This window comes from Pseudophryne corroboree, chromosome 3 (assembly GCF_028390025.1).
Source record: "Pseudophryne corroboree isolate aPseCor3 chromosome 3, aPseCor3.hap2, whole genome shotgun sequence".
NCBI classification, from domain to species: domain Eukaryota; kingdom Metazoa; phylum Chordata; class Amphibia; order Anura; family Myobatrachidae; genus Pseudophryne; species Pseudophryne corroboree.
The window spans coordinates 676315337-676340762 of NC_086446.1; the positions used below are offsets into that span (position 1 = coordinate 676315337).

At 44.4% G+C, this 25426-nt stretch overlaps 1 protein-coding gene across 1 annotated transcript in view; it reads right to left on the reverse strand.

Moving 5' to 3' along the window:
• Window positions 1-25426, reverse strand: part of LZTS2 (leucine zipper tumor suppressor 2) — a 285481-nt gene that overhangs the window by 143866 nt on the left and 116189 nt on the right. Inside the window, exon 2 of the mRNA XM_063961905.1 lies at window positions 3189-3255. The gene's annotated coding sequence lies outside the window, so the exon portion shown is untranslated. The remainder of the gene's footprint in view (window positions 1-3188; window positions 3256-25426) is intronic.

Below are 25426 nucleotides of genomic sequence, written 5' to 3' on the forward strand. Positions count from 1 at the left end.
TGCCATAAAAGTGTACAAGAAGTACGACGGTCCATGCACCCCTCGTGTGCCGGGAGCGGCGGCTCTGTATTCAGCTTATGAAGTTAATATTGAGCACTATCGCTGTATAGACAGTGCTGGGAGCGCTTCTGTTCCGGGGATTAGTGTGCTGAGCTACACTGTCTTATTCAAGAAGAGGCTCCCTGCCCTTTGTGCTCTGTGAGCGGCGTATATAGAACACGCTCCCTGCACCTGCGGTGTGCTGGGAGCGTGTGGGAGCGGGGAGCGGCGTGTGGGAGCGGGGAGCGCTTACCCAGAGCAGGCTCCCCGCACTGTATTTTTTTTCCTGAGCACCTTATGGTAGAATCTATGGATGACTTGGGTTCAGGCCCAGTGTATATGAGATGGAGCAGCCACTGTATTCATGATCACAATGGACTAGAATAGCATTTGTGTTAAAATGACTACAACATACAGGCTGGTAACGTGAACTGCCTACAGTGTAGCCCTGCTCAGGAAACATGTCACTGTTCCCTTTACCAAAAGAAAAAGAAAGGGTATGTTATTTTTCCCACCACACAGCCGTCAAAATAAACCAAATTACAGTTGAGAATGCAGGGGGAAAGTTGCAATGATATTGTATGACCTGACAGATTATAATTTATTTATGAAAACATCCCCTGCTTCCTTTGCTGGTGAGAGTCCAACCACAATAAAACCAAATGTATCATCTAGTAAAGGATTTAATGCCAGACAGGGGCCCATCCGGCTCATTAAGACGAATACACTAGACTGATTTCAACGGATGGATATAAAAATAGAACCTATGTGATCTCGGGCCACTAACTTCTCTCTCGTTCTGCTTGTCTGGAGAGAGAGAGAGCTCTTTCTGCTGCGTCCTCTGAACTGACCCCATTGCTATTCTGCAAGGACTAGTCTTTCTCAACCAGCAATATGGTCATGACGTGATTTATGTGTTTTGATTTTGTTTCGCTTAGAGGGGTTACTTGATCTAATTTTATACATATAAAATAAAAAAATGTTCTCAGTGCGGCAAAGGCTGGGAGAGCTTTCTCTTCGTTTATGTTGAAGCCAAAAAGAAAAAAACATTCTGCAAAGAATATATCCGAAGGCTCTGCTGGTCAAGATGGATTTATGCTAACAATACAGCCATTTCTGCAGATTGTTCTTAAGTCTAGAGGATACTGCACATTGACTTAATGGTATTTAAATAGGACTGTGTAAGTAAATGGTGTTTAGTGAAGTGATGCTAATGTTTTTGAGGCTCTAGGGTTCATTACATGTGCGCAGTTACACTAGATGCTGATTGCAAAATGTTTCCTAGTGGAAACTGAGGGTTTTATATTCTAGGGCTTAACTAGAAGTCGCTGGGTCCTTGGCCCTCTAAGCTAGCTCCCAACGGAATACGTTTTAATGTAAGATTGGATGCACAGCTGGTAGTGAGCACTTTAATATGCATCTGGTCGTTGCATTGATTTTTATTTAAACTTTTTTAATTTTTATGGAAAACAAATACATAAATATACAAAATACACTGACTGACTAATTCATAAATTTAAAGTGCTTAGAAAGAGCTAGCAAGTGCCTTAGCCATATTACAGACACCTCTTGTAGCAAAGTAGAACCTTTGATCTAGGCTCAAAATGTAGTTTCTCTATAGAGAACTCTGGTTTAAAAGGAGAAGTGGTACAGTAAGTAACTGCTACAGGTAGTAATTTAGTGATGGAACACTTTGCACTGCAATAATGGTGGCCAGATGGCATAACGCAGAGCTGGATTAAGACCCCATCTAGCCCTAGGAAACATAGGTTAAAGTAAACTGTAAAATGGTTAATGTAATCTGGGCCGCTCATTGCCCATTTGGACTTAGACAGAAGCCTACGTTGCCTAATGGATGGTCCAGCTATGGGCATGACTGACCACCGCAAGGTGTAAGGCCAGAAGATTGGGCATGCCCAGAGTGAAAGATGCTATTTTGGCTGATGGACAAGAGACCTCATATAGGGCGTCAGTCTATATACCTGATGCACGCAGACCGACGTTGTACGCAGTCACAACCCAGCTTCTAGCAGATGATTGGATTATGTGGCTGTAGTTATGCCCATGCTCCCATGGACTCAACAAATAAGGTGGTGATAGTACAATACACTCACAAGGACATTAGCTAACGACAAAGTGAGACATGTAATAGGTTCTATATTTGCAAAATTGGTAATACACTAAGATTTTGCGGCCCATTTTTAAAACAGCATAATTATTTAAAAGGTAAACCTGCTCCAGTTTAGCAAATAACACTGCTGTCAAAATTGCAAAAACAACTGGATTTCTTTAACGAGTCATCTTTAATGTGTGTGTATGTGTCAGTATCCTGACGAAAGGGTCTAAATAAATGATCCTGAAACGTTGACATAATCCAGAGTGATAGTGTTTTAATTCTTTGGAGAAGTCGTCGCTGAGTGCAGCTACTGCGAACTATATACAATTTATTTATCCCTTGTGGGATTAGATGGCACCGGGACGCAAGTATTTATGTAACAAAGGAGTGCCGGTCTTTTGAACTGTATTTATATATAAATATATATATATATATATAAAATATATTTTTTGTTTATTCATTTATTTTTGGCCAATTACCCTCGCACGGACAGAAGAGGACCTATCTCAAGTGAGTAATACATTGGTAAGCAGTGGGTGTGTGATTTTAAATAAAGGGACTTGTGTGCTAGTACTGTCTTCATTTTAACCACTTGCCTGACATGGTCGCATCAGATGCATTTTTCCAGCATTTTTTGATTGAACAGACAAGTCCTGTTAGTTACCTGTAGACTTACCAATTAATGACAATGGCATACTGCCCAACTGTCTCGCAATCCCATATTTCTTGGGCTGTTCCACTGTCCCACCTGTGGGCTGCAGGAGGGGAAAGTTTGGAAGGGGGGGGGTTAGGGAGAGATTTGGGGGGTAAGGGGGGGGGTGGGCTACCACTGTCCCAGGAACAGTGGCACGCCACTACAGTAATGTAAATTGGAGGTGACACATGGCCACACACCCTTTCTGACAAGGCTGCACCCCTTTTTCAGGTGGGCGCGCGTGCCAAAGTCCCAACCTTCACATCAAAAAGTTGGGAGTTATGCAATGAGAACATTGAAAACAGCAACAAACAATACTGTAGAAAGAGACCTACTTACAGCGCTAGATGCAATATCCTCGGTCGGATGAACGACTGATCTCACTCAATGCACTATCAGAGATAGCCTGCAAAAGAAGAGAGGTAACAAACAATGGTTACAAAATGTAGAGCTATATGCACGATTATGGGTGGTACATGCAGAAGGTTGGTCTGTCCTTAAAAGAAGAGAAGTAAAATAAAATTCTTTGAGCTATTCCACTGCAATGTTAGGTTCTGCGCAATGTGTAAGCAATTTTCTGTCATTTTCCCTAGCACCTACATAAGGTACAAAGATAAATGAGTGAAGATTTATCAGCCAAGGAACGGTTTTGCAAACGTTGACTAGCCACATTGCATAGAACTGAATTGATCCATACAGTTTTCTTTGGTCAAAGAGGTATATAACATATTAAGAAATAGATAAAAATATAACTACATAGAGATAAAACATAGCCATGATAGGTTAAGCAGAGTTGAATACCATGGTCTGTTGCAGGGTATGCAAAGATAATCTCTTTTGGTGCTAGATGTTCAAGATTCCAAACCAGATACAAGTCTCCGGTGTGCCACCACCATTACTACAGATACAAAGACTGACAAAAGTAATAGATGGGTACTAAAGCTCTTTGTGGATTTCCTGTTTGTCCCATTTTTGAAGCTAGCTTGTTTAGGTTAATAATTTGGGTATCTGGATTATAGGTCGACAGTCAACAGGTTGACACCAAATGGTTTACATGCGTTTTGGTCAACATGGTCAATGCCACCACCATTACTACAGATACAAAGACTGACACAAGTAATAGATGGGTACTAAAGCTCTTTGTGGATTTCCTGTTTGCCCCATTTTTGAAGCTAGCTTGTTTAGGTTAATAATTTGGGTATCTGGATTATAGGTCGACAGTCAACAGGTTGACACCAAATGGTTGACATGCGTTTTGGTCAACATGGTCAAAAGGCCGACATGACAATGATTTACACATGAAAAGGTTACTATTCCCAACTTTAGTCCACGCGGATGGTAAAGTATGAAAGAGTTGAAAATAATGCAAAAAAAACTTAAAAAATTGTCCACCATATGTGAGTCAAGCATTTGAATACGGCGACCTTTTGAACCCATCAACCTTAAGCACTGTAGACCTTTTACACGTCGACCTTTTGACCATTTTGACCTAATGCATGTCGACCATTAGTGGTCGATCTATTGACTGGATACCATTGTAAAGCCATATTTTCTGAACAAAAGACAGAAGCCTGGAACTTACTGGTATGAAACAAAAGTAGCATTGTCACTTTTCCTTCAATCCTGTACCCCATTTATTTCCAAGCATGGGTTGCTCAGAAACAACTGCGGATCTTGACCTGTATTCAGCAACATCTATGCGGCCAACCCATCCACCTGTGAGAGTAGGCAGTGTCAACACTAGCAGTGCGCATTTGCCCCAGCCTTATAACTGGTGCAGGAGATCAGTCTGCAATCAGACACATTTCGGTATACATCTGAACAGCTTGCATTTCTATGGTAATACTCATGGGACACTTATCCTTCATAGGAACACCCCACTGCGTACAAGTTACGCCCAGTTAACCACAAAGAAGTGTACAAATCTGAATCGCTCGCAAATGTTCAAATTGCATATGCTTGGCTCGGGCATACAAGTTGTTAGAAGTCACAAGGTCCGTTCACAAAGCACACTTGTGCAACTCAGAATCAGACCGCTGGCAGGCAATCTTTATGGATCCAAGGCTATTGAGTTAATTTCTAGGTAATGTCATTTACATGGAAGCTCTTTGAGTAAATACATTAACAATTAGGATTTTACAGTACCAAGAGGTATATTTACTAAAAGTCCATTTTTAGTTCTATTTAAAATCGCCAAGAATAGAACCAACATCACCACAAAATTGACTTCAGTATTTCTATTACAAATAGCTCATTTACTAAAAGTCGATTTGGAGTTCCTTTTAAAATTGCTGGGTGATGCGAGTTCTATTTAAAGTTCTAAAAGTGTTCTATTCATCAAAAATCAACCCAAAATTAATAACATCAATCCAACGTCGACCCAAAATAGACAAAAGCATTTCTATTGGTCAAAACAGGTCACATGCACTGTATTACCCGCAAAAACTTTCATTCCTGGGCTAATTTGTTTATCCATGATTTTTTAAATTCAATGCCGTGCCTTTTAATGTCATGATTTATGCAGCCAGAGTGCCCTACATACTTCTCTCCCATGTATTTTCCATCATATTGAGATAATTCTACATAAAAAAAATCAAACAGAACTATTTCTGATGGTTCAATTGAAAATGGCGATTTTGGGTCGATTTTCAAATAGACTATTAGTAAATAAGGGTTACGAATTTAACTCAATGTTAATGTACTGAAGGGTCTATTGTAGTTATATTTAAGTGTAAAGTTCCATTTCTGTCGATTTTGACTTTAGTAAATACCTGTCACACAAAATCGCCTGAAAACCCAAAACCCAAAGTCTCTAATGTAGCATTACCTTGCAGCCCATGCTGCCAATCCCAGAAAGTATGCTAACGCTCAACAAAACAAGTGCTGAGTGATAGGATGGGTGTGTTTATGCCATTTCCTACAAGAATCTGCGTCTGAATTGGCGTAGTTCATTTGCATATAGCCCCACATTTAAAAACTCTCCCTAATGGCTAAACTACATATTCAGTCAGTCAGCTGCATGCGATTAAGCACAATGGCCCATTATCACAGCCGCCTGTGCCCTGTGGAGAAAGGCCATGTTTTTAATTGTGTGCAGCAATGGCCGTTGCCTACAACCCTGTAGTGCTGCAATTTAATTGTGCTGCATGAACGTCAAGCACTTAATCACGTCCATTGACTATAATTAGATGATGGAGTAATCGCTTATTCGTGGAATTTAGTTTTTCAGCCTAATCAGAGCAGGAAATGTTACTGTGACGTAATGGCATTTCCTACATTCATTTTAGACGATTAATCGCACAAAGTAGCATTGGAGTTTCCAATGGTTTAATCTCATGGGATATAATCGCAGAGAAGGAGAATTGCCTGTGCACCTGCCCCCTTAGCCCTTACTCCCCTCGTTGTTTTAGAGAGCCCAAAACAGAGCCTTACGGATGGGTACTGCGTGATGTGGTGCGCTATGAATTAAAGATAACATTGATTTTGGAGTCAGGTCCACTTTCTTACTTACAGGCTGTTCCATGTCTTTCCCATAGTGGGTCATTCTTCTGTTTAGCAGAGTCTGCGAGCCACTCACTGACCTCAGGGTTCATGCTGCCTCCATCCTCCAAATATTTGCATGATTCAAGCAGTCCTGGCAAGAATCTCTTCTCTTTCTATGGGCATATATTCAGCTGTAGTGTGCAGCCAAATTATTACTAATCTGTAGCCTGTAAATGGGTGACTGCTAAATAAACCATCTCTCACAATGTTCCCATCCCCTTTCCTCCAGCTCTGCACAGCCGGCGAGAAATCCCAGCACATGTAATGCGTGCTCGGGTCCAGCACAGGGTGCTAAGAAATTGCCTTTGTGCTACATCATTTATGCAGGTCCACCGGTATGCAGTCTTATTTTAAAGAGCCATTATGTCGACTTTCATGTTGACATTTATGATGCCGACAGAGTTAAAACATTGACATCATAAATGTCAACACCTGGAAAATGTCAACATGTACAGAATGTCTACATATGAAATGTCAACATGAACTATTAAGAGTATATGGGGTAAATGTATTATAGCGTCAATGACCCGTGCCCCTATAACACTTCCTGCTTCGCCTTGGAGGAAGGAACAACAACACATATATGAACATCTTGCCTGCACTCCCTCCTCCGGCGATGCCCATCTGAGCACGCAGCGCATCAGCTTAATGCGGCCCTGCGCAGTCCCGAGCCGGCGCCCGCCACAGCCAGTGACTGCTCTGTCCCTGCTGTGGTGTATGGGCATTGCCACCTGCAGATGTCGAAACTGACAGTCAGTACATTGCCAACGCATATCGGCATGATATCTTATAGATAGGAAGCGCTATTATGGACAGGGTCGCACAGCACCCCTATCACTGACCTGGCACTGCAGCTGTCATATATGGGGGAGAAGCAGAATCACTGCACATAACGTGCGCTGATACCACTTCTCCCCATAACACTATTTCATGCATTTATCCCCATGGTTTGCATTAGGTTTATGCTGGGTAAACACTTGGGCGACTGATCCGCCACCTGGCCAATCGATATAACAATTGGAACGGTTTATGCACACACTTACCAATCGCCCACCCTTTATGTCTGTCCATCAGACAATTTGAATATACCCGCCAACTTGTGACATCATATTCAATGGCTTCTGCGGTTGGTGGGTCGGCTGCACACACAGGCAGATATACCGATATATCTGTATGATGCATCGGCTGTGCTGCAGTGTTAATCTGAGATGTCTGTGCACTATGTTGTTCACAGACATATCTTCTGTACACACGGACAGATGCACTATGTATTAATATATCGCATAGTGTGAACCCAGCCTTAGACCATACTTGCCTACTTTTGAAAAAGCAATTCAGGGAGATTGTGAAATTAACACCTATAAGCACGGATGTGTACTGCTGCATCTGAGAGGCGTGTCATGAAAATGACTTACATCAAAACGTAAATGAGCCCCAAAGTTAGTATACTGTATACACATATACTGTTAGTGGCCATGAGAAACCTTATTTAAAATGAATGTAGCTATAGGGATCATTGTGCCATATAACCAATGCAGGGAAATGGCACTGATGATCCCATTTGAATGTATATATCTCTAATTTATCTTTCCCCCAAGAATGTAACAGCTATATAATGGGGGTAAGGTAAAATCAGGGAGATTGCTGGTCTATTCAGGGAGTCAGGGAGATTGCTGCTATTTCAGGGAGTCTCCTGCAGAATGAGAGAGCGTATGAGGGAGCATAGGCAACTCTGCCTTAGACATACCACAATAAGACATTGCCAGCATTACAGTATGACCATATCTACATTTTTTTCCCCACTGTTGCCATGTAGAACGTCTATGCAGTAATATTCCTTTCACACCGCCATAATAACCCAGTATATTGCCGGGTCGGCACGGGTCGAAGTGTCGTGTGAAAGGGTATGTTACAATTTCCCGGGCCGACTGACCCGGTATTTCAATCGAGGAATAAAGCAGGGTTATTGCCGTGCTGAAGTGCAGTACAAACAGGTTGCCGGGACGATGCAACTCGGAACCCGTTCACACTATAGGGAGAAGTGGCGCTTGGAGATGATCTGCTCTCCAGGTGCCGCCTCCACACACGTCACCAACCCGGCAATATGCTGGGCTAGTGGCGCCAGTCTGAAAAGGGTCTCAAGCGCGTGGCACCCGGGAAGGACCGTGCACAAGTCCCAGGTGTGACCAGCTTATTGCTATGTGAAAGCGGTATAAATGTCAACATGTTCACTACCGACATGGTCACTGCTGACATAATGTACCAAACCCAGCCCACGTGAAGCTTGGAGATTAAACCAGGCCAATGTATTATACTGTAAAAAAAACTATCCTGTGGCTTCTGAGTATAGAGTATTTATGCATATAAATGGCTGTTGGGATGGCTATAACAATGCTATAACAATACTGTCATATTTATGCAGATCGGCAACACAGCATGATTGAGCCAGCGTTGGAAAAACAAACATTGGGGGGCACGGAAAAGTACTAGCGAAAATGACAAATTGTATTGTGATCAAGCTATGAAGTTATACAGCAAACTCTCTCTCTCTCTCTCTCTCTCTCTCTCTCTATATATATATATATATATATATATATATATATACACTGCTCAAAAAAATTAAGGGAACACTTAAACAACACAATGTAACTCCAAGTCAATCACACTTCTGTGAAATCAAACTGTCCACTTAGGAAGCAACACTGTTGACAATCAATTTCACATGCTTTTGTGCAAATGGAACAGACAACAGGTGGGAATTATGGGCAATTAGCAAGACACCCACAATAAAGGAGTTGTTCTGCATGTGGTGACCACAGACCATTTCTCAGCTCCTATGCTTTCTGGCTGATGTTTTGGTCACTTTTGAAAGCTGGCGGTGCTTTCACTCTAGTGGTAGCATGAGACGGAGTCTACAACCCACACAAGTGGCTCAGGTAGTGCAGCTCATCCAGGATGGCACATCAATGCGAGCTGTGACAAGAAGGTTTGCTGTGTCTGTCAGCGTAGTGTTCAGAGCATGGAGGCGCTACCAAGAGACAGGCCAGTACATCAGGAGACGTGGAGGAGGCAGTAGGAGGGCAACAACCCAGCAGCAGGACCGCTACCTCCGCCTTTGTGCAAGGAGGAACAGGAGGAGCACTGCCAGAGCCCTGCAAAATGACCTCCAGCAAGCCACAAATGTGCATGTGTCTACTCAAATTATCAGAAACAGACTCCAGGAGGGTGGTATGAGGGCCTGACGTCCACAGGTGGGGGTTATGCTTACAGCCCAACACCATGCAGGACGTTTGGCATTTGCCAGAGAACACCAAGATTGGCAAATTCGCCACTGGCGCCCTGTGCTCTTCACAGTGAAAGCAGGTTCTCACTGAGCACATGTGACAGACGTGACAGAGTCTGGAGACGCCAAGGAGAACGTTCTTCTGCCTGCAACATCCTCCAGCATGACCGGTTTGGCAGTGGGTCAGTAATGGTATGGGGTGGCATTTCTTTGGGGGGCCGCACAGCCCTCCATGTGCTCGCCAGAGGTAGCCTGACTGCCACTAGGTACCGAGATGAGATCCTCAAACCCCTTGGGAGACCATATGCTGGTGCGGTTGGCCCCGGGTTCCTCCTAATGCAAGACAATGCTAGACCTCATGTGGCTGGAGTATGTCAGCAGTTCCTGCAAGACAAAGACTGGCCCGTCCGTTCCCCAGACCTGAATCCAATTGAGCACATCTGGGACATCATGTCTCGCTCCATCCACCAACGCCATGTTGCACCACAGACAGTCCAGGAGTTGGCGGATGCTTTAGTCCAGGTCTGGGAGGAGATCCCTCAGGAGACCATCCGCCACCTCATCAGGAGCATGCCCAGGCATTGTAGGGAGGTTATACAGGAACGTGGAGGCCACACACACTACTGAGCCTCATTTTGACTTGTTTTAAGGGCATTACATCAAAGTTGGATCAGCCTGTAGTGTGTTTTTCCACTTTAATTTTGAGTGTGACTCCAAATCCAGACCTCCATGGGCTAATAAATGTGATTTCCATTGATAATTTTTGTGTGATTTTGTTGTCACCACATTCAACTATGTAAAGAACAAAGTATTTAATAAGAATATTTCATTCACTCAGATCTAGGATGTGTTATTGTAGTGTTCCCTTTATTTTTTTGAGCAGTGTATACACACACACACACACACACACACACACACACACACACATTATGTTACCACAAATATAGTAAAAATGATATGTGTAACAGATTCTATAAATACTGTATATACTTATTTTGACTTGATAAGATTATTCCTGAATATGGCAAGAATTAAATCATACAAAAGTTTAGTGGATGATTCTGCAAAGCAGAATTACACTGCAGCTCTGAAAAGTTATCCAGGAAAGGAGCGCCACCCAGTGGTCTTGCAGGGTTTCATTTCCACATAGTAATGTAACCAAAAAACAGCCAGAGGGATAAACCAACAGAAAGTTAAGGATAGAATAAAAGTAAACTGGTGGACAGCATGTGTCCGAGCGGATAGGAGAAGCTCAATCTTGGAAGAAAACAGTAACTGATGATAATATTCCTTACTAAATTCTAGCTCATTCATTGGTCCATTTCAAGTGCATCTGTCTTGTCTGCATGTGGAAGCAATACAGTACATACACATTAAATGCTATATTATTATTGTTTATTTATATAGTGTCACAAAGGGTTCTGCAGCGCATAACAAAGTATATAAATAAATGAGCAAAACAAGTCAACATATACTTATAGTACAAGACAATGTAGCACATGGTATATAAACATTTCTGCATCAGGAGACAGGACACTAAGATAAGCATCACGGTGGCAGACAGGGCCACGGCTAGGGTATTGAGTGCCCCCTGCAAACTATAAATTTGCGCCCTCCCACACACTGGGGTGTGGTCTCACAAGGAAAGGGAATGGCCACACAATAGTACCCCCAATTCAAAATTACGCCACACATTAGCACAATTTTATTCACATTACACCACACAATAGTGCCACTTACACACGTTATGACACACAGTAGTAACACATAATAGCTACAGTAGTAGTACGCTTTACACATGCCCACATTAGTAGTGACCCTTACACACAATGCCCACAGTAGTAATGCCGCTTACACAAACAATGCCCACAGTAGTAGTGCCACTTATACACGCTATGCCCACAATAGTAGTGGTGCTCACACACAATGCCCACAGTAGTAGTGCCGTTTACTGTGGGCATAATGCCCACAGTAGTAGTGCCGTTTACTGTGGGCATAATGCCCACACTAGCAGGGCCACTTACACACACAATGCCCACAGTAGTAGTGCTGCTCGAACACACAATGTCCACAGTAGTAGTGCCACTTATACACACTATGCCCACAATAGTAGTGGCGCTCACACACACAATGACCACAGTAGTAGTGCCACTTATACACACTATGCCCACAATAGTAGTGGTGCTCACACACACAATGACCACAGTAGTAGTGCCACTTATACACACTATGCCCACAATAGTAGTGGCGCTCACACGCACAATGACCACAGTAGTAGTGCCACTTATACACACTATCCCCACAATAGTAGTGGCGCTCACACACACAATGACCACAGTAGTAGTGCCACTTATACACACTATGCCCACAATAGTAGTGGCGCTCACACACACAATGACCACAGTAGTAGTGCCACTTATAAACACTATGCCCACAATAGTAGTGGTGCTCACACACACAATGACCACAGTAGTAGTGCCACTTATACACACTATGCCCACAATAGTAGTGGCGCTCACACGCACAATGACCACAGTAGTAGTGCCACTTATACACACTATGCCCACAATAGTAGTGGCGCTCACACACACAATGACCACAGTAGTAGTGCCACTTATACACACTATGCCCACAATAGTAGTGGTAGTCACACACACAATGACCACAGTAGTACTGCCACTTACTGTGAACATAATGCCCACACTAGTAGTGACGCTTAAACACACAATGACTACAGTAGAAATAGTAGTGCCTCTTACCGACGTTGTGCCCACAGTAGAAGTGTCCCTTACACACTTATTAATGCCCACAATGTGAGAATTAAGAAGACAGGCACAGAAAGGTGCAGTGTGGAGTAGACAGTGAAGGAAGTAGTGGAAGAAATGGTGCACAGAGGGATCGGTTTGGAGACCGTGAGATGGAACAGGGGATGAAGGGGTAAAGCACTGGAGAGGACAGAAATGTGCAGAGATTGGAGAAGGGGGAGATAAGGGAAGAAGCTTTTAATAAGAAATGGGAAACTTCCCCTATCTTACCCTATCCAGGGGAGAGTTGTGGGTCGTGGAGGGGTAGGGGCCTGTGGAAGGGGGTAGAGCCTCAGCTACTAGATGCCATGGCTGCTGTAGCAGGAAAAATTCCTATTTACAGCAGCAGCAGCACTGGAGGAGCTGCCGAGCTGAAAATCGGTACAAATAAGGGAAGGGGGCGTGATCACTGGTAAAGGGATGTGGCTAAGTAGCTGTCCCATATGCTTCAATAGGAATGGGAAACGCTGAAATCCGGTACATAGCCCTTTTTTGGCCGGTAAAGACCATAAAATAAGGGTACTGTACCGGCCAAAAAGGTAAAGTTGGTGGGTATGTAAAGGGCCATACCGACGGGGAGATTTCCCCAGAGATGTGTGCTGATGCTCAGCACACATCTCTCCCCCCACTCAGCACAGCGCGATGTGCTGAGCGAGGGGGAAGGGCGACACGGGGGCCGCTCATTTAACTCAGCGGTGAAATGAGCGACCTGCTAGATTGTGGCCAATCTAGCAACGGCGATAGCGACGCGCGGGACCGCACATCGATGTCACCGGAACCCCTACACATGGAGCGATGTTCAGCTAATTTCTAAGCAATCTAGTCAGATTGCTTAGAAAGTAACTAAACATCGCTCCATGTGTACCCCCTTTACTGTGATCTGTAGATGAGGGACTGTTAGCAGCACCTAGAATTTCCTGTGATTCATCTGGGGGAAGGGGGATGGATGGAGGGGGGGGGGGGGGGGGGATTGAGCCTTTAGCCATGTGGCTTTGACTCTATGTAACTCAGGGGCAGATTTATTAAACCTGGAGAGGTGATAAAGTGGAAGGTGACAACACACCAGCCAGTCAGCTCCTAACTGTTATTTTTGAAACCCAGCCTGTAACATGAAAGTTAAGAGCTGATTGGCTGGTGCGTTATCACCTTCCACTTTATCACTTCACCAGGCTTAATAAATCTGCCCCTCACTTCCCTGCACAGTCCAAGAGGCCCCCACTCTAGAATCCTTCAAAAACAGACTCAAGACTTTATTCAAGCATTGTATGGATGAAAAGCCACATACAAAGACAGTCACATACAATATACACACACAGCACATATACACAGACAGGCACATACAGTACACACACATACACACACACATACACACACACACACAGGCACATATAGTATACACACAGTCACATATACACAGACAGCCACATACAGTATATACACAGTCACATATACACAGACAGCCACATACAGTATACACACACACACAGCACATATACACAGACAGGAACATACAGTATACACACAGTCACATATACACAGACAGCCACATACAGTATACACACACAGTCACATATATACAGACAGCCACATACACTATACACACACACACACACAGCACATATACACAGACAGCCACATTCAGTATACACACACACAGCACATATACACAGACAGACACATACAGTATATACACAGACAGGCACATACAGTATATACACACACAGTCACGTATACACAGACAGCCACATACAGTATATATACACACACACACACACACAGTCACATATACACAGACAGGCCCATACAGTATACACACAGTCACATATACACAGACCACAACATACAGTATAAACACACAGCACATATACACAGACAGCCACATACAGTATACACACACACAGCACATATACACAGACAGACGCATACAGTATATACACAGACAGCCACATACAGTATACACACACACACAGCACATATACACAGACAGGCACATACAGTATATACACAGACAGCCACATACAGTAAATATACACACACAGTCACATATACACAGACAGCCACCTACAGTATACACACACAGCACATATACACAGCCACATACAGTATACACACACACACAGTCACATATATACAGACAGAGCCATGTACACACAAAGCACTTATACACAGACACCCACATATACACATCCACAGAATGTTAAAACATTACTACACCCCCTCCATCCCCTTATTCTTTATTGGGCCACATCGTTTCTGACTCCTCAGTTCCCCCTGCTGCTCTCCATCATCTTCTCTGCATGCCCGCACACACTGCGGACGGCCCCTCAGTCAAGCTCTGTGTCGCAGTTGGAAGTCACTCTGCGACCACAGCACAGAGAACACTGACACCAGGTCCCAGGAGGAGAAGCGAGCGCACTGATGCTGATGGGCGATGCGCTTGGCGGCCCCCGAGTCCTGTCTCTATTACAGCAGCTGCAGAATGGGATGGGTACGGGCAGAACAGGGGACAACGGTGAAAGTGCCCCCTTCATGGCTGGAGCCCAGCGGCAACTGACTCCGTTGTCTCCGGCAGTTCCACCACTGATATTAGGTTCATTCTGTTAAGAGCATTGAGTCCTATTGGAGAAATAGCTATATAAATAAAATTCTTATTATTATAAATGTCATTTTGTGTTACTTTAGCTGGGTGTCTCATAGGAATAATACCGCCAAACGAATATTGTTAGATATGTTATACGGTTAGAGAGTGAGGAAACAAGGAAACAGTACCAGGGGATAGGGATACTAATAACATAACCGCAACGATTTGGAGAACTGGTTGGAAAAAAATAAAAATATTTAGCAAGTAGCTGTAGTTTATAAAGGTGGATTTAAAGGGCCATGAAGAGAAAGGGCCTTTTCATACTGGAATGTGCTGCTGACTGACCTCCAGTGAACAGAATGTACAATAGGACACTTTACCTAATATATATGGATGACTGATCACAACGCAAACTAAACAGCTGTTCACACACATATGGACTATGGACAGTGATGGTGCATACAGATTTACACATGCAGAAGTTATTACGTTGTTCAGAAATTAACTGGGGAAAAAAGAATTCAGCAATGGGGGGATCTTTTGTCTTTAAAGGCTACAATGGGGTCAATTTACTAAGCTTTGGAAGTAGATAAAGTGTATGGAGATAAAATACCAAATCAATCAGCTCCTAACTGCCATGCTACAGGCTGTGTTTAAAAAATGACAGTTAGGAGCTGGTTGGCTGGTACTTTATCTCCGTCCCCGGCTTAGTAAATAGACCATACTAATGTCATCTCTTTTAGATTCCCTGCTATTCTGGTTTGTCTGGGCAAACTCCCCTTCAGCCATATTGAAAGAGGTTTGGTATATATATTCAACATTCCCTATGTCAACATGAGCGTGTCTAAATGGTCACAACGTCAAAACTGAACATATCAACATGTTCATGGTGTCGACAATAACTATATTTTAACATGCAGAACGTTAACACTGATGTTTTGTTGACATTGCTAGAATGCCAACATACTGAGCCCTAATTATATTGGAAATGTTGGCATTATGACAGTGGCAACATGCTGACATTCTGTCAGTCGACATTTTGCAGCTGTCCACATTAATGATGTTGACATCAACATCGACCTTCTTCTGTCCAGGTAATCACTGGAGACAATGGCCCTCATTCAGAGTTGATTGCTCACTAGCTACTTTTAGCAGCCGTGCAAACGCATAGTCGCCGCCCACGGGGGAGTGTATTTTCGCTTGCAAGAGTGCGAACGCCTGTGCAGCCGAGCGGAACAAAAACATTTTGTGCAAAACAAGATCAGCCCTGTACTTATTCTGTGCGATGATTGCTGCGACGAAGGTCCTGGAATTGACGTCAGACACCCGCCCTGCAAACACCTGGACACGCCTGTGTTTATCCAAACACACCCAGAAAACGGTCAGTTGACACCCATAAACTCCCACTTCCTGTCAATCTCCTTGCGATCGGCTGTGTGAATGGAATAGTCACTAGAAGCATTGCCCAGCAACGATGCTCTTTGTACCCGTACGCGCGCGTGCGCATTGCAGCCCATATGCATGCATAGTTTTGCCATTTTTTTAATGATCGCTACGCAGCGAACAATGGCAGCTAGCGATCAACTCGGAATGACCCCCACTGGGCCTCATTCATGTGTGTAAGCAAAGCAAAAAAGCAAGCATCTGGGCAAAACCATGCTGCACTGAAGGTGGGGCAGAAATACCATGTGCAGAGATATTTAGATTTGGGTGGGTTATGTTTTTTTCTATGCAGGGTAAATAGGGACTGTTTTTTGCATGTAGCCCACAAATACTGGGTGCTTTATTTTTACAGAGCAAATCAGATTTCAGTTTGAACACACCCCACCAAAAGCTAAATCTCTCTGCACATGTTACATCTGCCCCACCTGCAGTGCAACACCGTTTTGCGCAGTTGCTTGCTTTTTGCTTTACTTACAAACACGAATCAGGCCGATTGTGACTGCAAAACCAGAATCCATTATTTTAATGTTCCCAAAACCCACTAGCTCTTTAAACTGGAGTTTGGGTACACCGCATTTGCTTTTTTTTGCTCGAGCAGATCTTGATGTATTCAAATATGTCTACTGCAAATAAACACTATTATGTGGAATCCTACAGTGATCTCAGATGAGATTCACTAGATAACACAACCACCAATGCCTGGCGCTAAATTAAAAAATATATGTATATATGTGATAATAGTACTACCTCAAACACGAACTGGTGAGAAATATATTACACATAGTCTCTATGAGGAAGCTCCAGTCGGAGCGAAACGCGTCAGTGAAGCTACCCATTGGGGACCCTAAGTGGAGGTTTACTTGTCGCTGCAGTGGTTTCCAACAATACGAAGCTGTGTGCATCATTACTGAGGAGGCAATACACCAAGAGGCGGAGGACGCTGCATGCGGCGGCTACAAGACGGGAGCTCATTCAGCTAAAGGCACCTGCGGTGTGCCAAGCCCCGGTGCCGGAAAATATAAACCTCCGGAGTCTGAAAACATCACTCCTTCTCCTCAGATTGATCACCTTGTTGGGAAACACACGTAATTAATTCTATTAATAGAGATCATCGATTTCTACTGCAAAGTACTATTTGTTTCATTATACAGGACAATCACCTGCAAAACCATGCAGGAATTACTTTGTATCAGTTTGGACACTTTCAATACAGTCGACAGTAAAGTCCAGCATGGATATTGGTTTTTATAGGTTTTAGCATGATCCACCTCTTTGAATTTATTGTGTTTTGCAATTTGTTAGACATCATCTTTATTATTTTATATGAGATCAGTCACCATTGATTAAAAATTGATTATAATTAATCTTATAATTGTTGGATCAAGTTTATTCATGTCCTACTGCTTCATTTTAGTTAAATAGCGCAGGGAGAGAAAAAAGTTGTTTTATCAGTTGAGATTCAGTATGATTTCCAGTTGTCAGGATGCCAGCGGTCACATGACAAACACCAGCATCCTGACCTGGAAGATCTCAACGTCAAAGGGGGTAAGTATTTTTACCCACCAACCACCCTCACCTACCCTAACCCTAAGTGGGTGGTGGCTAGGGTTAACCCTTGGGGGATGGTGGCTAGGGCTCTAACCTCCCCCCCCCCCACCACCACAGTGCCTAACCCTAACACCCACACCACCCCCTGGGCCCTAATCCTAAAAGTTACCCCGATACTTACCTACGGGATAGAGGCTGTCGGATTTCCGGCGCCAGTCTCCCATGCGGTGTCGAGATTCCGGTGTCGGTCAGATGACTACCAGCATCCCAACAGCTGGGATGCTAAACGCATCCCCCTCAGATGAACTGAAAACACTCATATAAAAGTAACAAATGCATATCAAATGGGTGTAGTATGTTATGCCGGCAGTCGGGCTCCCGGCGGCCAGCATACCGGCGCCAGAATCCCGACCGCCGGCATACCGACAGCTGGGCGAGCACAAATGAGCCCCTTGTGGGCTTGCTGCGCTCGCCACTCTGCGGGCACGGTGGCGTGGCCACGCGCACCACACTATCTATTCTCCCTCCAGGGGGGTCATGGACCCCCAAGAGGGAGAAAAGCTGTCGGTATGCCGGCGGTCGGGATCCCGGCGCTGGTATGCTGGTCGTCGGGAGCCCGGCCGCCGGCAAACTGAAGACCACCCATACCAAACACCTCTGACCTATTTACACTCACAAATGTTCTTACTTATTAAATAAAAATCCTCTGAAAGTTATGAGGTGTATAGCGGCAGTGGAATGGGTAAGTGTATTCACCATTTTTTCCCTGGTCCTCTATACACCGTAAGATGTGGTTAGGCTATACTCCTTTATATTCATGTTTATGTCTTTTCCTCCCAGAAAGCCAGGTACTGTATGACTGCGTCTTGTTTTGTAACCGGATCCTACACCTAGACATGAACCTGAGCTGAACTGCACAGTGACTCCACTGCACCTGCCCTAGATAAACACGGATCCTGAAAGCTATCGGACCTCCCAGGAACTTCTTGTTATGTCTTCATATTCCAGACCCTGCCCTGAATAAATGATTCTGTATCAGCAGCCTGCAACAGCATCTCATGTGACAGGACACTCCTGGAGTGTTATATTATCATCTTGCAGCACCTTGTAGAAATCATGGGTGTGGTTGAGTAGATCTACAGTAAAAAGATAGTCAATGCAGTAGGTCGACCCCAAATGGTCGACATGAAAAATGTCAACAGGGTCAAAAGGTTGACATGGAAAAGGTAGAAAGCAGAAAAAGTTAACAAAAGTACAAAAGGTCAAGTGTATATGCAATTGCCGATTCTCGCACCCCCGCTGGGTCCTGACGCCAATATCGCTTTGTATACACATGGGCCAGGATGTAGTGGGAGCAGAGTTTTGCATCCAGGAAAAAGTCGCACACACTCGGACATTATAATGTGCCACTTTTTCCTGGAATTTGCCCAATGTAATGGCGCGCATCTTTTACGCTCCCAATGCAAATCTGATCAAACTTCTCGCAGGATTTTAGAACAGGGAGCATCTACTTTTTTCATACTAAACAGAAAGCGTCTTTTAGTATAACATTTGCTCGGTGTGGGAGAAAACCACTCATTGGCATCCAAAAGTCCCATGATTGAAGCATCTCACACCCTATATAAACTCCAATCCTGATTAAAATGATATGTGGCATGCCTATATTCTCTGTGTGCTTGCGGCTGTATCAGCATACCAAATGATGTTACAGTGTTTGGCAGGAAAACACGGTAGCCTAATATTTTGCATGCAGATACAGCCCCAATTATAGCTAGAATATAGGCATGCCACATATCATTTTAATTAGCAGGATCTGCTTGTGCATCCTGTTATATCCCTTTGTGAATAAGACACATTACCCAGGGAAAATGTGAAAAAAAAATGGCATGTACAGTACATGGACTATTTTGAGAGATCAAAGGGCCTAATTCAGACCTGTTCGTTCGATGGTTTTTTTTTGCAGTCCTGCGTTCGCATAGTTTCCGCCCACAGAGTGTATTTCTGCTTTGAAAGTGTGCACACGCATGTGTAGCAGAGCTGTACAAACAGATTTTGTGCAGTCTCTGAGTAGCCCAGGAATTACTCAGCCGCTGCGAACACTTCAGCCTGTCCGGGATCGGTACTGACGTCAAGAACCCTCCCTGCAAACGCTTGGACACGCCTGCGTTTTTCCAACCACTTTCAGAAAAAGGTCAGTTGCCACCCACAAGTGTCTTCTCCCTGTCAATTTCCTTGCAAACGCCCGTGTGAATGGATTATTCGCACAAACCCATCGCTGAGTGGCAATCCCCTTTGTACCCGTGCAACACGCCTGCGCATTGCAATGCATACGCATGCGCAGTTTAGACCTGATCGCCCATTGTACGAAAACGCAGCCTAGGGATCAGGTCTCAATTAGGCCCAAAAGTATTTTTGTTTAATTTTAAGGTTAGAAATAATCGTAACAATTATTATTTGTTGTAAATGTGCTGTAATTGTGTACTTGTAATTGATTTTCATGAACTCGGAAGCTATTACATTGGCCAAGTGTGCAAAATGTCCAATCACATTTTACAAACTCTGCTTTTATTACATCTCACCCGTCCTCTTCGCTCTGTTAATGCACACCGCCTCTCCTGCAGACTGATTACTTCCTCTCACTCCTACCTTCAAGATTTTTCATGTGCTGCCCCCTTTCTCTGGAATTCCCTACCTCTACCCCTCACTCTCCACCTCTCTACAAAACTTTATAAAAAGCTAATGCTGCTCCTCACCTCTCTGGGGAAAATTCAAGTGTTTTGCACGCCGGCAGCCACTAGATGGCGTCCAAAGGAACAATTCAACTCTTGCTCTGTTTGTGTGCACACAGATGCCTTGCGCTGACATTACTGTTATATTGTTCCGTCATTTTAACAGGCTGGTAACCAGTAGTAAATATATTTGAGCAGACACACAACTAGATGTACAGCAACACAATTACAATTGGACATTTTGTTTTTATAAGTTCTGCAATAATATTTTTGTCTTCAGTCATCTAATTTTTACAAGAATAAATTCTGTCGTAGAAATATACTGAAGACAAGTGATTAGCCTATAAATGTGAACTGTTGGAATGAATATGAGCAGCGATGATTATGTCTGTCATCATTTATAATTTCCGATGTCTACAAAGGGCGGCCTTATCAAATAATAGATGAGGCTATGTGGGTCTACAGTATGGGCAACTTTGCCCCTGTTTTTTGCCTCAAACTGTTAGAATATGCACATTGCTTTGACTAGTCAAATGAATCAAATATTTGTAAACTACCTGCATAACTTTCCAATAAACTACCTCTCAAACATGAAAGCCCCGTTTTATTAAAAGAGAACCTCTATAAAATCGATAAATATAGACTACTCAAAACCTGGGATGCTTAACAGACAGGGGACAAGCTTGTTCACCCACATTCTGGGTATCTGTAATCTACTACATTACATCCTTTAGAACAGGGGTGGGGAACCTTTTTTCTACCAAGGGCCATTTGGATATTTATAAAATCCTTTGGGGGCCATACAAAAATTCTCAACTTAAAAAATTACCTTGCCCCCCAATAGGTCTGCCCCTTAGAGGTACTGTGTACATGCGCCGGAGGTGTGCGTGCCCAAAAAAATGGGTGTGGCCAATTAAAATGGGACGTGATACACATATGCCCCCAATAGTGCAGTGCCAGATCCACAATTGCCTCCACAGTGCCAGATCCACAATTACCCCCACAGTGCCAGATCCACAATTGCCCCCACAGTGCCAGATCCACAATTGCCCCCACAGTGCCAGGTATACAAATACCCCCACAGTGCCAAATCCACAAATGCCCCCACAGTGCCAAATCCACAAATGTCCCCACAGTACCAGGTATAAAAATGCCCCCCACAGTGCCAGATCCACAAATGCCCCCACAGTGCCACGTATACAAATGCCCCCCACAGTGCCAGATCCACAAATGCCCCCACAGTGCCAGGTATACAAATGACCCCAAAGTGCCAGGTATACAAATGCCCCCACAGTGCTAGGTATACAAATGCCCCGACAGTGCCAGGTATAAAAATGCCTCCACAATGCCCCCCCCACCCCACTGTGCTGCTTACCACTGCTGCTGCTGCTCCATCCGGCGGCGTGTCTCTGGTGTCGGGGGTCAGGACAGGGAGGAGAGCGCGGCTATGTCGGGCGGCTGCGGCGTGTAGGACGTCAAACCAGCCGCCGGTTCGTGAGCCAATCAGAGCTCACGGACCGGCAGCGGTGGCTCCTGATTGGCTGACGGTCCGTGAGCTCCGATTGGCTCACGAACCGGCGGCTGGTTTGAGATCTTACCTGCCGGCGGACATTGTAGCTGCGCTCTCCTCCCTGCCCTGACAGCTGAGACACGCTGCCGCCGGACTGAGCAGCGGCGTGTCTCACTGACACAAGCGGGTAGGCCGGAACAAATGGCGTTACGGGCCTTATACGGCCCACGGCCCGGAGGTTCCCCACCCCTGCTTTAGAATGTAAGCTCCCACGAGCAGGGCCTCTTCCCTCATGTGCTTTTACGTCTATCTTCTTTTCAGTACTCCCTTTGACGGCACCAAATCCTTCGGTTTTCTGCCACCCTGATACTTATTTCAGTGCTGTTTACTAACGCAGCCATGTTTATATACCCTGTACTTGTCCTATATTGTATTGAATTGTTAAAGTCACTGTCTTCATGTTTTGCTTATTTGTTTACTCTGTAATTGGGCACTGCGGATCCCATGTGGCACCATATAAATAAAGGATACTAATAATAATAATAATAATAATAATTAGATGTCCATGGTGTCGCTTGTATATGAGCAAGATCATCCATCAATTTACACAAAGAATACTTTTCCACCAGTCGGTCATCAACAGGGGCCTGATCCAAGGAAAACAACCAGCTGGTGGAGCGTCATTTTAGGAACAATCTGCCTACATTACGCTATAAAAGAATTGTCACCATTGTTGACAGGAGATACAGCTGATTTCTTCAATTAGAGCTACAGTGGATTTACTGCCTTAATACACTTCACCCTAATGGTTTAAATAAAACCTGACCTTTGTTTTGTAAACAATATATGACTTCTGGTTGCTACATTATTGCATTTCTAGCTATAGTTCTATATTCTATGAACCACTTATAATGCATTTTCTGGTGGTGTTAAATGCAGGAATATATTTTACAATTAATAAACTTATAGTCAGGCCCATATAGCGTGTATGCATTCTGCCTACAAAGACATACGGTGCATGCTGGCATAGTCCATATTTAGCACACAGCTGTGTACCTGTCCCACATATGCAAGTGCAAAAACCAAAATACAAAATAATAAGAATTTACTTACCGATAATTCTATTTCTCATAGTCCGTAGTGGATGCTGGGGACTCCGAAAGGACCATGGGGAATAGCGGCTCCGCAGGAGACTGGGCACAAAGTAAAAGCTTTAGGACTAGCTGGTGTGCACTGGCTCCTCCCCCTATGACCCTCCTCCAAGCCTCAGTTAGGATACTGTGCCCGGACGAGCGTACACAATAAGGAAGGATTTTGAATCCCGGGTAAGACTCATACCAGCCACACCAATCACACCGTACAACTTGTGATCTGAACCCAGTTAACAGCATGATAACAAAAGGAGCCTCTGAAAAGATGGCTCACAACAACAATAACCCGATTTTTGTAACAATAACTATGTACAAGTAATGCAGACAATCCGCACTTGGGATGGGCGCCCAGCATCCACTACGGACTATGAGAAATAGAATTATCGGTAAGTAAATTCTTATTTTCTCTAACGTCCTAGTGGATGCTGGGGACTCCGAAAGGACCATGGGGATTATACCAAAGCTCCCAAACGGGCGGGAGAGTGCGGATGACTCTGCAGCACCGAAAGAGAGAACTCCAGGTCCTCCTCAGCCAGGGTATCAAATTTGTAGAATTTAGCAAACGTGTTTGCCCCTGACCAAGTAGCTGCTCGGCAAAGTTGTAAAGCCGAGACCCCTCGGGCAGCCGCCCAAGATGAGCCCACTTTCCGTGTGGAATGGGCTTTTACAGATTTTGGCTGTGGCAGGCCTGCCACAGAATGTGCAAGCTGAATTGTACTACAAATCCAACGAGCAATCGTCTGCTTAGAAGCAGGAGCACCCAGCTTGTTGGGTGCATACAGGATAAACAGCGAATCAGATTTCCTGACTCCAGCCGTCCTGGAAACATATATTTTCAGGGCCCTGACTACGTCCAGCAACTTGGAATCCTCCAAGTCCCTAGTAGCCGCAGGCACCACAATAGGCTGGTTTAAGTGAAATGCTGAAACCACCTTAGGGAGAAATTGAGGACGAGTCCTCAATTCTGCCCTGTCCGTATGAAAAATTAGGTAAGGGCTTTTATAGGATAAAGCCGCCAATTCTGAGACACGCCTGGCTGAAGCCAGGGCTAACAGCATTACCACTTTCCATGTGAGATATTTTAAGTCCACAGTGGTGAGTGGTTCAAACCAATGTGATTTTAGGAATCCCAAAACTACATTGAGATCCCAAGGTGCCACTGGAGGCACAAAAGGAGGCTGTATATGCAGTACTCCCTTGACAAACGTCTGAACTTCAGGAACAGAAGCCAGTTCTTTTTGGAAGAATATTGACAGGGCCGAAATTTGAACCTTAATGGACCCTAATTTGAGGCCCATAGACAGTCCTGTTTGCAGGAAATGCAGGAAACGACCCAGTTGAAATTCCTCTGTAGGGGCCTTCCTGGCCTCGCACCACGCAACATATTTACGCCAAATACGGTGATAATGTTGTATGGTTACATCCTTCCTGGCTTTGATCAGGGTAGGGATGACTTCATCCGGAATGCCTTTTTCCTTCAGGATCCGGCGTTCAACCGCCATGCCGTCAAACGCAGCCGCGGTAAGTCTTGGAACAGACAGGGTCCCTGCTGGAGCAGGTCCTTTCTTAGAGGTAGAGGCCACGGGTCTTCCGTGAGCATCTCTTGAATTTCCGGGTACCAAGTCCTTTCTTGGCCAATCCGGAGCCACGAGTATAGTCTTTACTCCTCTCCTTCTTATGATTCTCAGTACTTTTGGTATGAGAGGAAGAGGAGGGAACACATACACTGACTGGTACACCCACGGTGTTACCAGAGCGTCCAAAGCTATTGCCTGAGGGTCCCTTGACCTGGCGCAATATCTGTCCAGTTTTTTGTTGAGGCGGGACGCCATCATGTCCACCTTTGGTTTTTCCCAACGGTTTACAATCATGTGGAAGACTTCTGGGTGAAGTCCCCACTCCCCCGGGTGAAGATCGTGTCTGCTGAGGAAGTCTGCTTCCCAGTTGTCCACTCCCGGAATGAACACTGCTGACAGTGCTATCAC